The following is a 16973-nucleotide window of genomic DNA, read 5'->3' on the forward strand; positions in this document are numbered from 1 at the left end:
TTTAATCATACATAATTCAACTTCCCACTCATAGTAGGAATGTAGCCTGAAGGATTAATGGGATCAATGTTTAAAGATTAATGGTACCATGTCAAAAGGACACAAGAACCAGCTTGCAGGGGCTCCCATTGGTCAAATGGAAAAATAGATGAGCATGAAAGAGAATGACAATGATGGATTACAATACCCATAATTTTTTAAAACCCTTGAGTCCATTGTTATAATCAGAAAGACAGAGGGTAGAGAGAGAGATGGAGAAGAATGTTCTTTACAGAAGAGTATGAAAAGAGTTAAACCGGTTGTTTTTAAGTAGAAGAATATAAAAAAGGCTTATCTTGCTCTCAAATAAGAAGATTCAACATTTAGAAAGATGTCAATTTTTCATATCCTCATGGTTTTATCTATGAAGAGAAGGCAATTTAATACAGATACATGAATTCATAAAGGATTTAGCAACATTGAGTTCTATCTTGAAAAATAAGCCGATAAGAATAACCTGAATAATTTTAAAAAGTGTGTGTGTGCATGAGAGAAAGAGGAAAAAAGCAAGATATTTTTTACACGAACACACAGAGCAATCAATGAAACTGAATAGAAATGGAATGTAGAAGTCTGCCTAGGATTTTATACACATTTAAATTGGTGTTTAAATTAGTGAGGGAAAATAGAATGTTGAGTGAGGGGAGCCAGGGCAATATCTAGCTATTCAGAATTAAAAAAAAAAAAAAAGAATCTGGATTTCCTACCCCATTTCTGATTTCCAAATGAAATTTTAAAAGCTCAAAAAGTAAGTAAATAAACTGTAATAATAGTGGAATAAAATGACAGTACATATCCTAAAAAATTAAGTGGAATAACATACTGACTGGTGTTCTTATTTCCAAAAAATAGGAAATAAATGGTCAACTAAGGCTATAAAAGGATTATGAAAACATAGAATCACTGAATGGGCTAGAGCAGCCAGCTTAGAAAATGAGCAAGAACAAAGGAAGAGCAGGCAGACAAAGCAGAGCTTCATTCATCCACAGAACCAGACTGCGGGGTCTCCATTGCCGTGACCTTCAGCATCACTGGGCTATGGGTATCTAGCGTGGCTTTTCAAAGGATCACCATTGCCACAACGCCCCGTGCTACAAATGTTGCTACAGCTGCTACTTTCCCAGATGTATGTGTTTATTTCACTGTCTTTCAATGCAAAATCCTGGGCAAGAGACTTAAACTGAATGAACCTAGATTAAGTGATGTCACCTAGATAGCAACAGAGGTAGGTCCCAAGTACAATTCCCCTTCTAAGAAGATCAACTTCAACTCTCCAAAGACAAGACACCATTGAGAAAATCCCCAGACCTAGAGATGAAGCTAAACCTCTCCGCTGGACCACAGGGACCAAGAAGGACCACATTAGAAGGGTAAGAGGAGAGGTTTCACTTTGACCTCATTACCCCTCCTCCAGGCTGGCACAATTAGAGAAGATCCTAATTATATTTGATCTGAAAGGATAGTAGAGGGAAATGTCATTCCAAGCAAGCAGATAGCATGTGTAAAACATAGAGAAGCATCACTGGAGAAACAGCAAACAGATGTGACTTGAGGTTAGGCGATGAATGGAATAAGAGAAAATCAGCATGGCACCAAAGGGGACTGAAAAAAAAAAAAATTGGATGAAGTTGTCTAGGGTGATTCTTTAGCTTCTAAACCAGTGCGATCAAAATCATCTGGACAAGTCTTTGAAACAGACTGTTCTGTCCTTGTGTTCAGATTCAAAGGAGGTCTGGTTTAGGTCCCAAGAGATTGTATTTTCAAACAGACACTGATACTGCTGGTCCAGGACTATATTTTGAAAACCACTGTGCTATACATCTGCAATGCTCTAAAAAATTTAAGCAGGGGGATAAGATATGAAAACCTTCATTTTTGAAAAGTTACACTAGAGGCAAATTGTCTCAAGGGTGCTGTAAGGACAGAAAGCAACGAGATTATATGTAAGGCTTTTGGCAATGGTCTAAATGAAAGGTGATTAGGATCAGAATTCAGCCTCTTCTTGAGCCGTGTATAATAGGATAAGCTTTGGGTACATAGAGGAGTGAATAAAGATACACAGACCGTGGTGATCATCTTGGCAGGGGAATGAAAGAAAGGACAAAGCGGAAAATAATCTCAGATTTCTAGGCTTCCCAAACAGTGAATTCTATTGCCCTTAACTAGAACAAGTACAGCAGTCGATGATAGACAGGCAATAGACGGATAGGTAGATATATCGATAGATACAGCTTACTTACCTACATGCACACACGCATAATGGAAGGACAGAAGGATAGATAGATATACGTGAAGGTGTGGTGGGAAGGAAGACTAGAATTTTGTCCCTGTATGTACTTAGCATTGGAGCTTCGGGTATCTGCTGTTTGGGCCGCATAAGAGTGAATACAATGGATACAAGGCATCTGGACCACGCAAGCACAGGGCCGGAAGAGTTGGGAATCGACAGTGGATAGAAGCGGGCTCAAAATATACATTCTTGAGATGGACATTTTACCAGAGATTATGTCCTAATGTCATTGCCAAATTAAAACACTTCTAAAGTAATTGAGATCTATGAGCAAAATGAAACATTGATACTCTGCACTTCAGACTAATGACAGTGCTGGGTCCTGAGACTTTTCCTCCATTCTCATTTGGCCTGTCGCATCCCTGCTTCCCATTGGAGTCATTGTCAGCTCACTTCCTGAAAATAGAACAATATTTTACACCTCTTCCACCTCTTCTTCTCAGCTAACGCTTACGTAGAATTTGTTCTCAAGACACATCTCCTCAATGCATGTGATAAAGACTATGTGACAAGAGTAGAAAGACAGGGACTTCCCATCGTGGCTCAATGGTAATGAATACATCTATTATCCATGAGAACGCAGGTTCGATCCCTGGTCTCACTCAATGGGTTAAGGACCCAGCATTGCCGTGAGCTGTGGTATAGGTCACAGATGCTGCTTGGATCCGGCATTGCTGTGGCTGTGGCGTAGGCCAGCAGCTGCAGCTTTGATTCAACCCCCAGCCTGGGAGCTTCCATATGCTGCATGTATGGCCCTAAAAAGACAAAAAGAAAAAAAATGGACAGAAAGCCATCTCCAAGGAGATACGTTTGTACAAGAGTTAGTTCAAAGACTGGGATATGTGTCTCCATTGACTGCCAAGATTGACTTGGCCAGTTGAGCTGACCAGAGAGGATTTTGTCTTTCTTCCTCATTACACTATTTATATACTCTGAAGGCTGCTCCTCATTTAAAAAACAAAACAAAGCAAAACTTTTTCTCAGAGTTCCCATTGTGGAGCAGAGGAAATGCAACCATGAGGATGCAGGTTCGATCCCTCGCCTTGCTCAGTGTTAAGGATCCAGCCTTGCTATGAACTATGGTGTAGGTCACAGATTTGACGCAGCTCTGGCGTGGCTGTGGCTGCGGCGCAGGCCAGCAGCTAGAGCTCCAATTGAACCCCTTAGCCTGGGAACTTCCCTATCCCACAGGTACGGCCCTAAAAAAAAAAGAAAATTTTTTTCTCAGTTATGGAACTTTTCCTCAGGTAAAGACATGAGTGGATTTATTTCCCTACTAGAACCTCTAAAAAACACTAGATTTTTTAAAAAGTATAATTTGAAGTTAGAGCAAGTCAAAATTTGGTTAAATCAATATCTTGTTAGTTGCTTCAGATTTTAATTTATAATGCTATTAAGAAATACCAAAAGTGTTAGTGAGTTGTGATAACCGTAAGTGAATGCTTTCTGTGTAATCTGTTGAAATGAAATCATGGCCCCATGATTCACCAGTCAGATGAGGCTTGCTGCAAGCCAAATAGCATTTTGGTCTTAATAAAGGATAATTATAATTTAGTAAAAACATCAGATAATTTAAACAAGCTGAGCACCACCGGCAAACACATGAGCCCCAGTACACAGTCCTTTTTTCCAAAGCATCAGATTGAGAAAATGATAAATATGGAGCCTAGAATACAAAATACAAAATAGTTCACCATGGAGCTTGCAGATGTGTATCACGTAACCCACATTTACAAACAGCCCACAGAAAACATTTTCAGTGTCCTGCATTATTAAGAAAGCTTTCAAAAAATACTTTTAGAATACATTAGAAACAAAAGAATTCCAAACAGAGTCCAAAAAGCAATAGATTCCAGCTGTTTTTATTTTGATGGCCAATATATCAATGGTAGTGAGTTCCGGCGGTTACAGCAGGATTCTGAATTCCGATTTCTGATTTGGGTTTTGTGCCAAGTCCTTCCTTTGACCTGGAGCATCATCTGGGATGAGTCATTCACTTCTCATGAGTTTCCTTTTTATTTAAGGATTTTGGACTCATTAGCATCTTGACAATGCTACTACTACCAAGAAGTCTTTCACAGCCCAGGAGATGAGCCCTTCACCTGTCTTATAAGTTGGCTTTTTCACATATAATTTTACTGGACATTATATTTAATGAATCTTGGATGGTTAGAACAGGAAGAGGGTTTGGAGATAAGGGAATCCAGGAGAAACGTGTCATAGACCACATTTAGAATTCTCATTCTCAAAAAGAAGTAACTTGATGTGACCAAATATTCTAGCGGCAGAGAGCCTAAGAGGAAACCAAGTCTCCTAATTCTTTCCAATACAGTCATGAGCATCTTTGAATTTGTGGAGGGTATATGTCAATTAATTTTTGGACAGGGGTAGAAGCTACTTGCTCCTATTATAAACCTAGCAGGGTAGTCAACTTAGAGTCCACTGGTCAACTCGATCAAGGTAAAATAAAACCGGCATCTACTACTTACCAGACCTGAAATCTTAGACAATCATTTAAGCTCACCACACCTCAGTGTCTTCCTTCATAAAGCTGTTACGACACTGCTTAATTCACACAAATGTTGCGAAATGAGTACATGCGTATCAAAAGATTGACTAAAATATGATTGATAAAAGGGGAGACATAATTCATTCCCCGCATCAAATTATTAGGTATTTCTCTCTCTCTCCCTCCCTCCCTCTCTCTCTCCAACCCATAATCTTTTCCAACCTCTAAGCACTTTCCCCTATGTTTACCAAAATCCTCTCAGCAATTGGGCTCCAAACCACTATGCTGATGCCATTAATGCTTATACTTTATCACCGATCCATCTCTAAGTCCTGCAAAATTGTTTTTCATGACTTCCTCCACTCCCTCCTCATTAGTTTAATGGAGGTGTTCATTTAAAGTCAGCAGCTGAGCGCAGAGGAAATGGGGTCAAGAATCGAGATATCTAAGATCAAAAAGATCATAAAACAGATGTGAATCAGCCAAAGATGACTAGACAGACAGAATGATGAACTCAAGAAGCAGCAGGACAGGAGGGTTAATGAGAAGGTCACCTGGATGAATCCCAGAGGAAAACAGTTCATTGCAAATGTGAATGATTCCCACTTGCAGGGCCAAGACCAAAGCAGGGCAAACTGAAAGACTTTTGAAGGTCGGAACTCTGTGTATTTCATTTCCTTTGTCCACAGTATGTATTCATGAAGGTGAGTTGAATTGAATGTAAGGATTAGTTAATGTACTGGATTCAGGAGAACTGTTTTCTAAATCCTGCTTCCTATTTTCCCACTCCTTCCATCACTCATTCAATAAATATTCATTAAGGTGTGCCAGCATATAAGTGAAGGACTAAAAATGATGAAAAAGAAACAGGAGGCAACAGAGATCTCTTTCTTCCTAACCTTATTTTTAATGTATTTATTCCACTTTTGTTCCTTACCTTTTTATGCACGCCTTGAAATGTCGGAAGATGATCTCGTATTTGCCTGTGGACGTGTCCTGCGGGCTTATGTATGGGGGCAGGATTGCAGCTAGTGGGGTATGGTGAGAACCACAAAATCTAGGGGTGAGGAAACTTCTGCAATTACCCCAAAGCCTAGGGTGATCTAGCACAAATTCAGCCTTGAGTGTTACCATTTCAGAGGTGTAGCTTCCTGGGACTTCTGTTGATCTGGGGCAATGAATCAGGAATCGCCTATTTTCTGAGCATCTGGGGACACATGGGTGGGCAAAAATAGTATGCAGGGCCTTCTTGCAGAAGTTAGTGTGTATCTAAGTAGTTGAAGACCTAGACACTTATAACACTACTTTTTTTTAAAAAACATCATTTGTTTACTTCAGCCCCTGTCTTAGCCCTCAACTGAATGGAATGCCTCCTCTCCTGCTCCAATTCCTGAGAAAGTCTTCCTGGACCATTTCACTCTGTAATGATCTCAGGCTCATCTAAGCTCTCAGAACATCTACTTCATTTATATTTCTAAATAACCGTAGACAATAGTTTTGAGTACTATTGTCAATGAGGGCCTGTCTCTTATGGTCTATGTGCATTAACTTCTCTAATTCTCCTGACAACCCTATGAAAAAGATACCATTTTTAGCCTCACTCTGCAGAAGAGGAAACTGACTCCACATCCCATGCTGTCTGTCAGTCACTACATGTGCCTCTCACTAGAAGAAATGTTAAGAAAAATTCCTCAGGCCTTCAGGCCAAATACTCACGGTGTTAATAATACGGACAATTGCTTTCCAATTTGGAGGTTTTTGCTTCATTTTGTTTTCTTTTTAGGTAGGCAGGTCATAAATTCATTCATGCTATGCTTAACTGTCCAAAGAAAATGTAGCTGTGTTTATTTCACACAACTGTCCTGATCTTTTTCATAAGTCCTCACCCTTCTAAACAATAAAAAGGTTAGACATGCCAGTGTATGCTCTCTCCATGCCTTCTGTGTAATCAGCTTTGCTATCTGTCTTCTGTCTAAAGCAATCTTCCTTGGTTCTATCTCCCCTCCCACCCCGCCCCCGGAACTTCTCGAGATGATGTCTGACTGTGTGTGGGAAGTAGGGCTCAGGTTCCATGTGGCAAGGAAGGAAGGGGAGAAACAAATCTTGTTCCCATTAGTCTTCCCTGGAGTCTCTGGGGTGGTTGAACACTGGGAGGCAACTGGTCAGGCCTGGCCTTTGCGATTCTGGAGGGGAGCTACTCACTGTTGGGTTCTGTGGTCCTGGCCAGTTGATTGTCCACTTGCCAGTACTCACAAGTAGAACTATCTTTGCCCTCAACTCAGACTCCTATTGGCTACCATCCCCTTGTAGTTCTCTGTACCTTCTCACCAGGAAGTCAGGAAATTGTGAATTCCATGATTTCCCAGAAGTGCTCTTTCAGGCTCACAGTCAACCACCTCCTGCCACCAACCCTGAACTGATGTTCCCATGCCAGCTTGCATATGACCATGTGGGAGCTTCTCCTACAGGCATTAATTATTATTTTATTTTCTGACTTTTCTGCCCTATCTCTGTCCCTCTTCTTACATGAGCTCACCCAAGAGAAGGCGTGAGCATTGCCTGTTGTCTGACAGGGGCTTTTCTACAGTCTTAGCTATAGACGAAGTGCAGAGAGAAACAACCATACACCCCAAGAGAACGTAAATTAGGAAGCACTGCAAACGCAAAATTGAAATCATGCTCAGGCACATACCATCCCCAACATTCATTTGGCATCTATTATAACAGAGTATTCTTTTTGGAATTCACTGACCACATGAATTTATTAGATGGAATTTGTTAAAAAATTCTATTATTCCGCATTCAAGATAAGGAATGTTTGAGGCTTTTCATTCAGTCATTTCCTTCACCTTGATCACTAGCGTTCATATCAGCAATGCTAATCCTACATGAAGAAATGAAACACAGAACTTATCATGAAGTCCAGACGTGCGCCTTAATTTAAAACATAAGCTTGGATGGCTTTAAAAAAAAATTAAAGTAACATGGAAGGGATAAAAGCATTGATTGCCTATGACTCAAGTAAATATTGTCTGGCCAAAAAAAAAAGTGTAAAATTTTAAACAGTGTCCTTGAGACAGTTATCTAGTCCAATCTGAGATAAGAATGGCAAAAAGAAGTTACTGGCGGAAGTAAAGGAACTGTGCTCTCTTATACAAGATTCGTGATGGAAAACACAAAGGACCCAATTATTTTGATTTAAGGATATTGCTACAAATTGGCACAAACCAGGTATAAAAGTGCTGGTGGTGATGTATAGCATCTGACCACCAGCAATGAGATGCATTAAAAAATGAAAAGTTACCAAGGATGTTTTCCACAGCTGCAGGACAAGATAAATTTTTAAATCCCCTGAACTCTTTTCGAAAAAACAAAACTTTTTTTTTTTTTTTTAAATCCCTCGCTGCACTCTGTAAGTTTTGGTAAGCTATTAATTTCAAATATATTTTCTGTTCAAAATAACTATCTACGTTTCTGTCCTCACTTCTTAAGTCTAAGAGTTCAACCTGTCATGTACCAAGGATCTCTCCACCTTCAAAAAAACTCTGCCTTCTCTTTCAGGAAGCCTTCGTATTTGGCTCCACTGCACTGCCAGATTTCTGTGGAGGAAGCACATGTAGTAAGTGAATTTACTTGTTGGGTGGATACTGAATACTAGCTATTCTAGTTCCTTCATTCAGCCACCCACTAGTTGCTAGCAGCAGTGGGCTATAAATGAAACATCTTCACTTGGGCTTTCATCAGGAAGGCTCACAAAAGCCTATTTTGCTTTAGAAGCTGTCGGATGATAGAGAAACTTCTCTTCCTCCTCATATTGAAGCAAAAGAAGATGAAAAGATCCAAGTAAGTGCAAAGAGAAAGTCATCTAGGAATCTAGCATCTAAGAATATATGTCAAAGAAAATAAGAATTTCCCTCTAACCTAGTTTATGGATTAATACCTTATGGTTGTTCTTCATTACTTTCTGACTCTACTTAAGATTATTGGATTAATCCAAGGTAGGAATAAAAGGTTAATTTTAGTTGGACAAGATTGAAAATTGATATAGTTCATCCCACAGTAGTCCTTCTTTCTTTTCAGAAAATCCCTCCTCTAAGTAACCATTCTTCTGATTTCTCCTTTCATTTTATTTTTTTTAAGGCCCCCACCCATGGTGGCATATGGAAGTTCCCAGGCTAGGGGTCAATTAGGAGCTGCAGCTGCCAGCCTACACCACAGCCACAACAACGTGGGATCCAAGCTGTATGTGTGGCCTAGACCACAGCTCACAGCAACCAGATCCTTAATCCACTGAATGAAGCCAGGGATCAAACCCGCATCCTCATGGATGCTAAGAGTTTTTCATCATAAGTGGGTGATGAAATTTGTCAAATAGATTTTTAAAATCTATTAAACTCAAATTTTATTCTGATTTATTTTGGTGCATGCATGTGTTGTGATTTGAACTAATGGATTTTGGAATGTTTAAAAAATATCTTGTGAAAAATCAACACAACAAAAAATCTTTCATTGATGGAATAATTTTCACTTGGTCATAAGATATTACCCTTTTTATATGTTGCTGAATTTAATTTAACAATATTTTAAGGGATTTTTGCATCTACAATCTTAAGGCTGCTAGCTTGTGGCGTTTTTTCCTTATAATATTTTATTCAGGTTTCTAGCATCAGGCTGTCATGGTTATGGTAGCCTCATAGCTGGAAAGTATTTTCACTCTGTCTCCGAAAATGTTCACTGGTGATAGGTTACTTCTTCCTTTTTTCAACTTCACCTCTGGCATATGGAAGTTCCCTGGGCCAGGGATCAAATCCGAGCCCCATCTGCAACCCACTCCATAGCTGCAAGAACACCAGGCCCTTTGCCCACCACACTGGGCCAGGGATCAAACCAACAAAGCCACAGAGACAGCGGAAGTTTCTGTTAGCCTGCAAGTGTTTCTATTTTACCTTCATGATGAATCCTTTTGTTAGATGTAGAATTATGGCTTCATGATTTTTTTCTTTGTACTGTCTTTTGGCTCCCATTGTTTCCGTTGAGAAACCAGCCGTCATTCTTATTGTTCATCTGAACATGCTCTCACTTCTTATTTTGGAAGAATTTGTGATTTTTCTTTTTCTTTTTTGCCTTTTTTTGTCTTTTTAAGGCCGCACCTGTGGGCATATGGAGGTTCCCAGGCTAGGGGTCTAATTGGACCTGTAGCTGCCGGCCTAGGCCACAGCCACAGCAATGCCAGATCCGAGCCGCGTCTGCAACCTATACTACAGCTCACAGCAACAGCGGATCCTTAACCCACTGAGCAAGGCAAGGGATTGAACTCACAACCTCATGGTTCCTAGTTGGATTCACTTCTGCTGCACCATGACAGGAACTCCTGATTTTTCTTTTTCCTTGGTTTTCAGCAGTTTCGCTTTAATGCATCTAGTTGTGGTCTGTGAATATTTATTCTGACTTTCAACTGGCCTATCTCTGACTTCCTGGTTCTTCCTCTCTTCTGCTATTCAAAATCATATTAAATCTACCCAATGAAGTCATCGTCTCATATATTTTAATTTTCAGTTCTAGAATTTCCAATTGGCTTAATATTAGTTTCTGCTGAAATTCTCTATCTGGTCGTTCACATTATCCATTTTTCTTCTAAATGTTTTAACCACTTCATTATTATTATTTTTAAATTACTTATCTGTTTATTCAAAAATCAAAGTAACCCATGAATTTGCTGCTTGATTATGGGTCACATTTCTCTGATTATTTTTAAATCTCATAATTTTTCCATGTATTTCACGTGTTTTGTATAAAGGAACAGTAGAGACTAAGGCATGTTTTTGCTTTGTTTTGTTTTACCCTAAGAGTAATCACATGTTTCTCTGCCAGGCAGCAAGGGTGAAGGCTGACCACTTAGGTATCATTATGGTCCAAAATTTATGATTTTTCTCATTTTTCCTTGGTTTTCAGCAGTTTTAATATGTCTAGTTGTAATCTGTTTATATTTATTCCAACTCTCAGTTTATATCTAGTTTCAAGTGAGATTACAGTCATCTCTCAGCATCTGCAGAGGAATTGGTTCCATGATCCCTGCATCTACAAAACTTCAGGACTGCTCAAGCCCTTTATATAACATTGCATAGTGCAATAGGTCCTCTCTGTCTGCAGGTTCCATGTGTGCAATATGAAGGGCTGGCTGTGCACAAATCTCTTGTTGCCTTACATGCCAACTCCTGAACTGCCCTTACTGATTTCTGAAGGGCTCATTTCTTCAATCTTATTAGAGTTTGAGTTGGGAAGAAATAGGTTAGTCTCAGCTCACTTCTAGATTAAATTTCAGTCTTGTGTGTGATGCAAGATCTCCCCAAGTGGGAAATCAGCAAGATTCCCTGAGCATGAGAATTTTCAGAATGAGGGATTTATTTTGGCACTTGTGCTTCTCCAGACATCTATCTATGATGCCAGGCCAGTCTATCCATCAAACTTTAACTCATTTCTCTTTGCCCAGAAAAGTCTCTCTGCTTAAGTATTTCCCTAGCTGTTGCCAGTACCATGACTAGGAATGGTGCCACGTAAGAGCATGGCTGCTGTACTTCACCCTTCTACAAGGGGTTTATCCTTGTTTGGAATTTAGTTCATTTAGACTTCTATGTATTCACCATACTTTGATGACTTTTTTAAAAAGTACAATTTTTAGTTTCTCCATTGTTTTCCTGCTATTGTAATGGAAGTCATGTTCATTCCATCTTCAATGGAAAGAGAATCCATTGTGTTGTTTTCATTATTGAAAGAGATGATATCTACGTAATGTAGACATAACTTCTGTGAAATAGCTATAAAACAAAAAAAGGAGTGTAGTTGCCAGTGAGGGGATATAAAAAGTGGGATATATGTAATCTTAAAGAAGTGTCAGTAGGAGTACAATGGAAAAATACTTGGTGTCAACAAGATAGTGGAATGGAATTAGGAAGAATTTAGCACAAGCATAAATAGCTGACAAACTCATTGGGAGAGTAAATCATTAAAAAGGAAGAGATAAGGAAATGTACCTGACAATTAACAGGGAAACACAGAGAACATTCAGAAAGATTTTTACCAACTAAATTTTAATGGAATTGCTAGTATTTTGTCAAAAAAAGCTCAAAGTTAGGTTGTTCCAATATCTCTTATATGTCTTGAAACATGAGCATTCCAATGCTTCTGGGCTGAATCGTGTTCTCCAAAATTCACATTTTGGTGTCTTCATCTCTGATACCTCAGAATGTGATTGTATTTGAAGATAGTCTCTAAACCCATGCACCTACAGCCAACTCATCTATGACCAAGGAGGCAAGAATATACAATGGAGAAAAGACAGCCTGTTCAATAGGTGGTGCTGGGAAAACAGGACAGCCACATGGAAAAGAATGAAATTAGAACACTCCCTAACACCATACACAAAAATAAACTCCAAATGGATTAAAGACCTAGATATAAGACCAGACACTATCAAAAGCTTAAGAGGGGAGTTCCCGTCGTGGTGCAGTGGTTAACGAATCTGACTAGGAACCATGAGGTTGAGGGTTCGGTCCCTGCCCTTGCTCAGTGGGTTAACGATCCGGCGTTGCCGTGAGCTGTGGTGTAGGTTGCAGACGAGGCTCGGATCCCGCGTTGCTGTGGCTCTGGCGTAGGCTGGCGGCTACAGCTCTGATTCAACCCCTAGCCTGGGAACCTCCATATGCCACGAGAGCGGCCCAAGAAATAGCAACAACAACAACAACAACAAAAAAAAAAAGACAAAAAGACAAAAAAAAAAAAAGCTTAAGAGGAAAATACAGGCCAAACACTCTCCAACATAAACAACAGCAACATCTTCTCAGATCCACCCCTTAGAGTTATGACAGTAAAAACAAAAATAAACAAATGGGACTTAATTAAACTTAAAAGTTTCAGCACGGCAAAGGAAACCCTAAACAAAATGAAAAGACAACCCACAAAATGGGAGAACATCTTTGCAAATGAATCAACGGACAAGGGATTAATCTCCACAATCTATAAACACCTCCCACCACTCCATACCAAAAAAACAAACAACCCCATCCAAAAATGGGCAGAAGATCTAAACAGACAATTCTCCAAAGAAGACATACAGATGGCCAAAAAACACATGAAAATATGTTCAATACCACTCATTATTAGAGAAATGCAAATCAAAATCACTATGAGGTACCACCTTACACTAGCCAGAACGGCCATCATTAAAAAGTCTACAAACAATAAGTGCTAGAGAGGGTGTGGAGAAAAAGGAACCCTAGTACACTGTTGGTGGGATTGTAAATTGGTGCAACCACTGTGGAAAACAGTATGGAGATGCTTCAGAAAACTACATATAGAACTACCATTTGATCTTGCAATCCCACTCCTGGGCATCTATCCAGAGAAAACCATGACTCAAAAAGACACATGTACTCCAATGTTCATTGCAGAACTATTTTCAATAGCCAAGACATGAAAACAACCTAAATGTCCATCAACAGAGGAGTGGATCAAGATGTGGTACATATACACGATGGAATATTACTCAGCCATTAAAAGGAACGAAATACCGGCATTTTTAGCAACATGGATGGACCTAGAAATTATCATGCTAAGTGAAGTCAGCTATACAATGAGACACCAACATCAAATGCTTTCACTGACATGTGGAATCTGAAAAAAGGACAGACTGAACTTCTTTGCAGAACAGATACTGACTCACAGACTTTGAAAAACTTATTATGGTCTCCAGAGGAGACAGTTTGGAGAGTGGGGGGATGTGCTGGGGTTGTGGGTTGGAAATCCTATAAAAATGGATTGTGATGATCATTGTACAACTATAAATGTAATAAATTCATTGAATAATAAAAAAAAGAAAAAGAAAAAAATATAGTTTCTAAAGAGGTAAATAAGTTGAAATGAGGTATTGGAGTGGGTCTTAATCAATCTGACTGGTGTCTTTATAAGAAGAGAACACTTAGAGAGAGGTACCAAGAGCACACACACACAGAAGGAAGACTCTGTAAGAGCAGAGTGAGAAGGTGGCCGTCTACTAGCCAAGGAGGAAGCCTTGAGAAGAAACTGAACCTGCTGAGCTTTCATCTTGGACTTCCAGTCTCCAGAACTGTTAGAAATAAATTTCTGTTGTTCAAGCCTCCCAGCCTGGGAATTTGTAATGGCAGCCCTAGATAATTAATACACTGACAAAGAGTGAAAATCATCTTACCTCATTTCAATCTAAAACCATAGGAGTTCTCTAATAAAAATTTCAAGGGTGTTTAAATAAAGAAACACTGAAATTTCTCATTATCCTTTAACTTAGTGGGGAGGCTAATTGCCATTTTTCTTCTGAGAATATAAAGTCTGCCGGTAACGGTAAGATGTTAAAGAGAATGAGTAAAGCTTTGTCTCGTGCTTATAGCCCAGACACGGTGGTCCCAAGGCCAAGGGAAGGATAGCCAATATCATCTTTTAATCAGAGACAGCATAATTTGTGCTGGCTTCGGAGCCAAGAATGTAAGAACATAGGCCTCTTGCAAATGAAAATAGTAGTTACAAGCCAACTGGGATCAAGCGTGGCTTTATGGTTTTCACCACTGTTTGCACAAACAAAGGACAAAACGTGTTTGTCCAGACAAGACTGTCCTACAATGTATAATTAACTAATTCAAGTAAAATTATACTTTATCTCATGTGTCCCATTTCGTCATATCTGCTACAAGCATGACTTCTTTTTAAAGTTTTTATCTATTTTCAAAAGCTGAAGGAAAGGAAAGATAACTTCTCTTAAGTAGTCAGGCAAAACATGATACTCAGATATCTTAATTCCATTACAATGTTGCTGGAAAATACCATCCAAAAAATTGTATCATTTATCTCATGCAAACCAAAGATTAAAAATATGTATATTACATTTTCACAACCTAAATAGAACTTTGAGATTTAATTTTAATTTACATATCAAGAATTTCCTTTCAGTCTGAAGCTTACATATCCTTTTGGTGCCTAATGTAGTTTATATTGATATAGCTGATGTAATGTATAATATATAGTTTACATCAATATAATCTTCAGATATACACTTATCTTTTATATTTGCATCTAATATTTTAAACACTTATTAAAAGGTAGAATCAATAATCCCTACTGGAATTCCCGTCGTGGCACAGTGGTTAATGAATCCCACTAGGAACCATGAGGTTTCGGGTTTGGTCCCTGCCCTTGCTTCAGTGGGTTAAGGATCCGGCGTTGCCGTGAGCTGTGGTGTGGGTTGCAGATGCGTCTCGGATCCTGCATTGCTGTGGCTCTGGCGTAGGCTGGCAGCTACAGCCCCAATTAGACCCCTAGCCTGGGAACCTCCATATGCCAAGGGAGCAGCTCAAGAAATGGCAAAAAGACAAAAAAAAAAAAAAATTCCTATTATATTGCCCTTTACTCATATCAAATTCTCCGTGAAGATTTACTAATTTAATCAATTAAATGAATACTTTTTCTTTTAATTGGTTAACTCTACTGTTTTCAGTTTTAAAGGGTATGAGTTCAGTTACACATCAAGGAGGTTATTTTTACTGGTAGGGAACATGTCCTACTACCAGGCATTTTGTGGAATTTATACCCCATAGTAAAATTTCATTTCCTTTAGTCTAGGACAAGTTCAAGGTATCGTGGAAATAATGAAGAGGAAACTCAGCAGACCTGGGTTTAAATCACCCCTTTTCATTGTACCAGCTAAAGGACCTTGAATAAGCTACATAATTTTTCTGAGCCTGTTTCTCTACTTTTGAAACGGAGATAATAATATTTACGAGGTCATTTTGACATTCTGCGTAGTGATCAGTGCATAGTTCTTGCCTAATAAACATATTTTCTTCTGAGTTCCTCACATCCTGGGGATCAGCCAATTATCTGTTGGTTTAGCCTTTTCAAGTAATCTTAAGTTACTCCTTTTTTTTTTTTTTTTTTTTTAACCTGAATGTACAGAAAACTTCATGGTGTACACTTAGCTCTGTTTGATGGCAGTTCTTCGGTCTTTGCCTTTCCTAACTTTGGGCCCAGGATGTGAGGAAACCATACAAGCCACCAACCTTGGACCCAGAATTTTGCCTCCCCAGTGACAGCAGATTTCATACCTGTCTTTGTAATTGGTCCCAATAGCTTCCATCAGCTTAGCCTCAGCTCCTTTATCTGCTGAATTAACTTGTGTGAAAGTGACAGTGATGCAGTTCTTCCTGTGGAATCTGAACCCTCCAGTCTGGCCTTCCTTTTGATGATGCAGCAGGGAACCTCTATCTCTTGACACAGGGCAGGTAATAAGATCCATTACATTCACAATCACCACTCGCTCAAACTTCTTGCCCTCCACCATGTGGTCCTAGCGGTAACCCCTGCCGGAGGGATCAATGGCCTCTTGGTGTGGACATCCTCTTTGCTGGTAGCTTTCTTCTTAGCCTGGGACAACAACCTCTCCTTCTCTTGCTTCATGTCTGGCCTGTACTTGTGCACCAGCTTACACAGCTGGATGAAGGTCTGGCTGTCCAAGGCCCAGGTGAACTCATTTATAGCTCTTCGCCACTGCAACCAGAGGTAGTCAGGCCATGTGACAAAGTGGATGAGGTCCCTTTGGGCTTGATGTCCTGTCCTGAGAAGTAAAGGGCAACTGTAAGTGAGGCTCGAGTTCCTCATCATGTCTGTGTTTAGGAACACGCAGGAAGCTATGGCATGTCAGTGATCTAGGTGATTTAAAATGCCATCACCATTCTTTTCCTTTCCTTTCCTTTTATTTCTTTTTAGGGCTGCTCAGACAGCATATGCAGATTCCCAGGCCAGAGATTGACTCTAAGGCACAACGACAGCACTGTCAGATCATTTAATCTACTGCATCAGGCCAGAGATCAAACCCACACTTCTGTAGTGACCCAAGCTTCTGCAGTTGGATTCTTAACCCACTGTGCCATGGCAGGAACTCTAGCCATCTTTAATTCCTTCTAAAATGTCTTGGGTTGAAAAAATTCCAATGGATCTTTGAAAACTATGTCAACAAAGACTTGCCAACTTAAAACTGCACCTCAAAGGCAGACCTCATTTTATTGGGCTTCACTTTATTGCACTTTGCAGATAGTGTGTTTCTTTACAAATTGA

At 39.5% G+C, this 16973-nt stretch overlaps 1 pseudogene; it reads right to left on the minus strand.

The window, feature by feature from the left end:
• Positions 1 to 15834: 15834 nt before the first annotated feature.
• On the minus strand, positions 15835 to 16517 carry LOC100621775 (large ribosomal subunit protein eL8 pseudogene; annotated as a pseudogene).
• Between the last annotated feature and the right edge of the window lie 456 nt (positions 16518 to 16973).

This window comes from Sus scrofa, chromosome 15 (genome assembly GCF_054392235.1).
Source record: "Sus scrofa isolate SSC_HxYL_T2T_F1_AM1 chromosome 15, Sscrofa_HxYL_maternal_Yorkshire_Landrace_v2.0, whole genome shotgun sequence".
Classification (NCBI taxonomy): Eukaryota; Metazoa; Chordata; class Mammalia; order Artiodactyla; family Suidae; genus Sus; species Sus scrofa.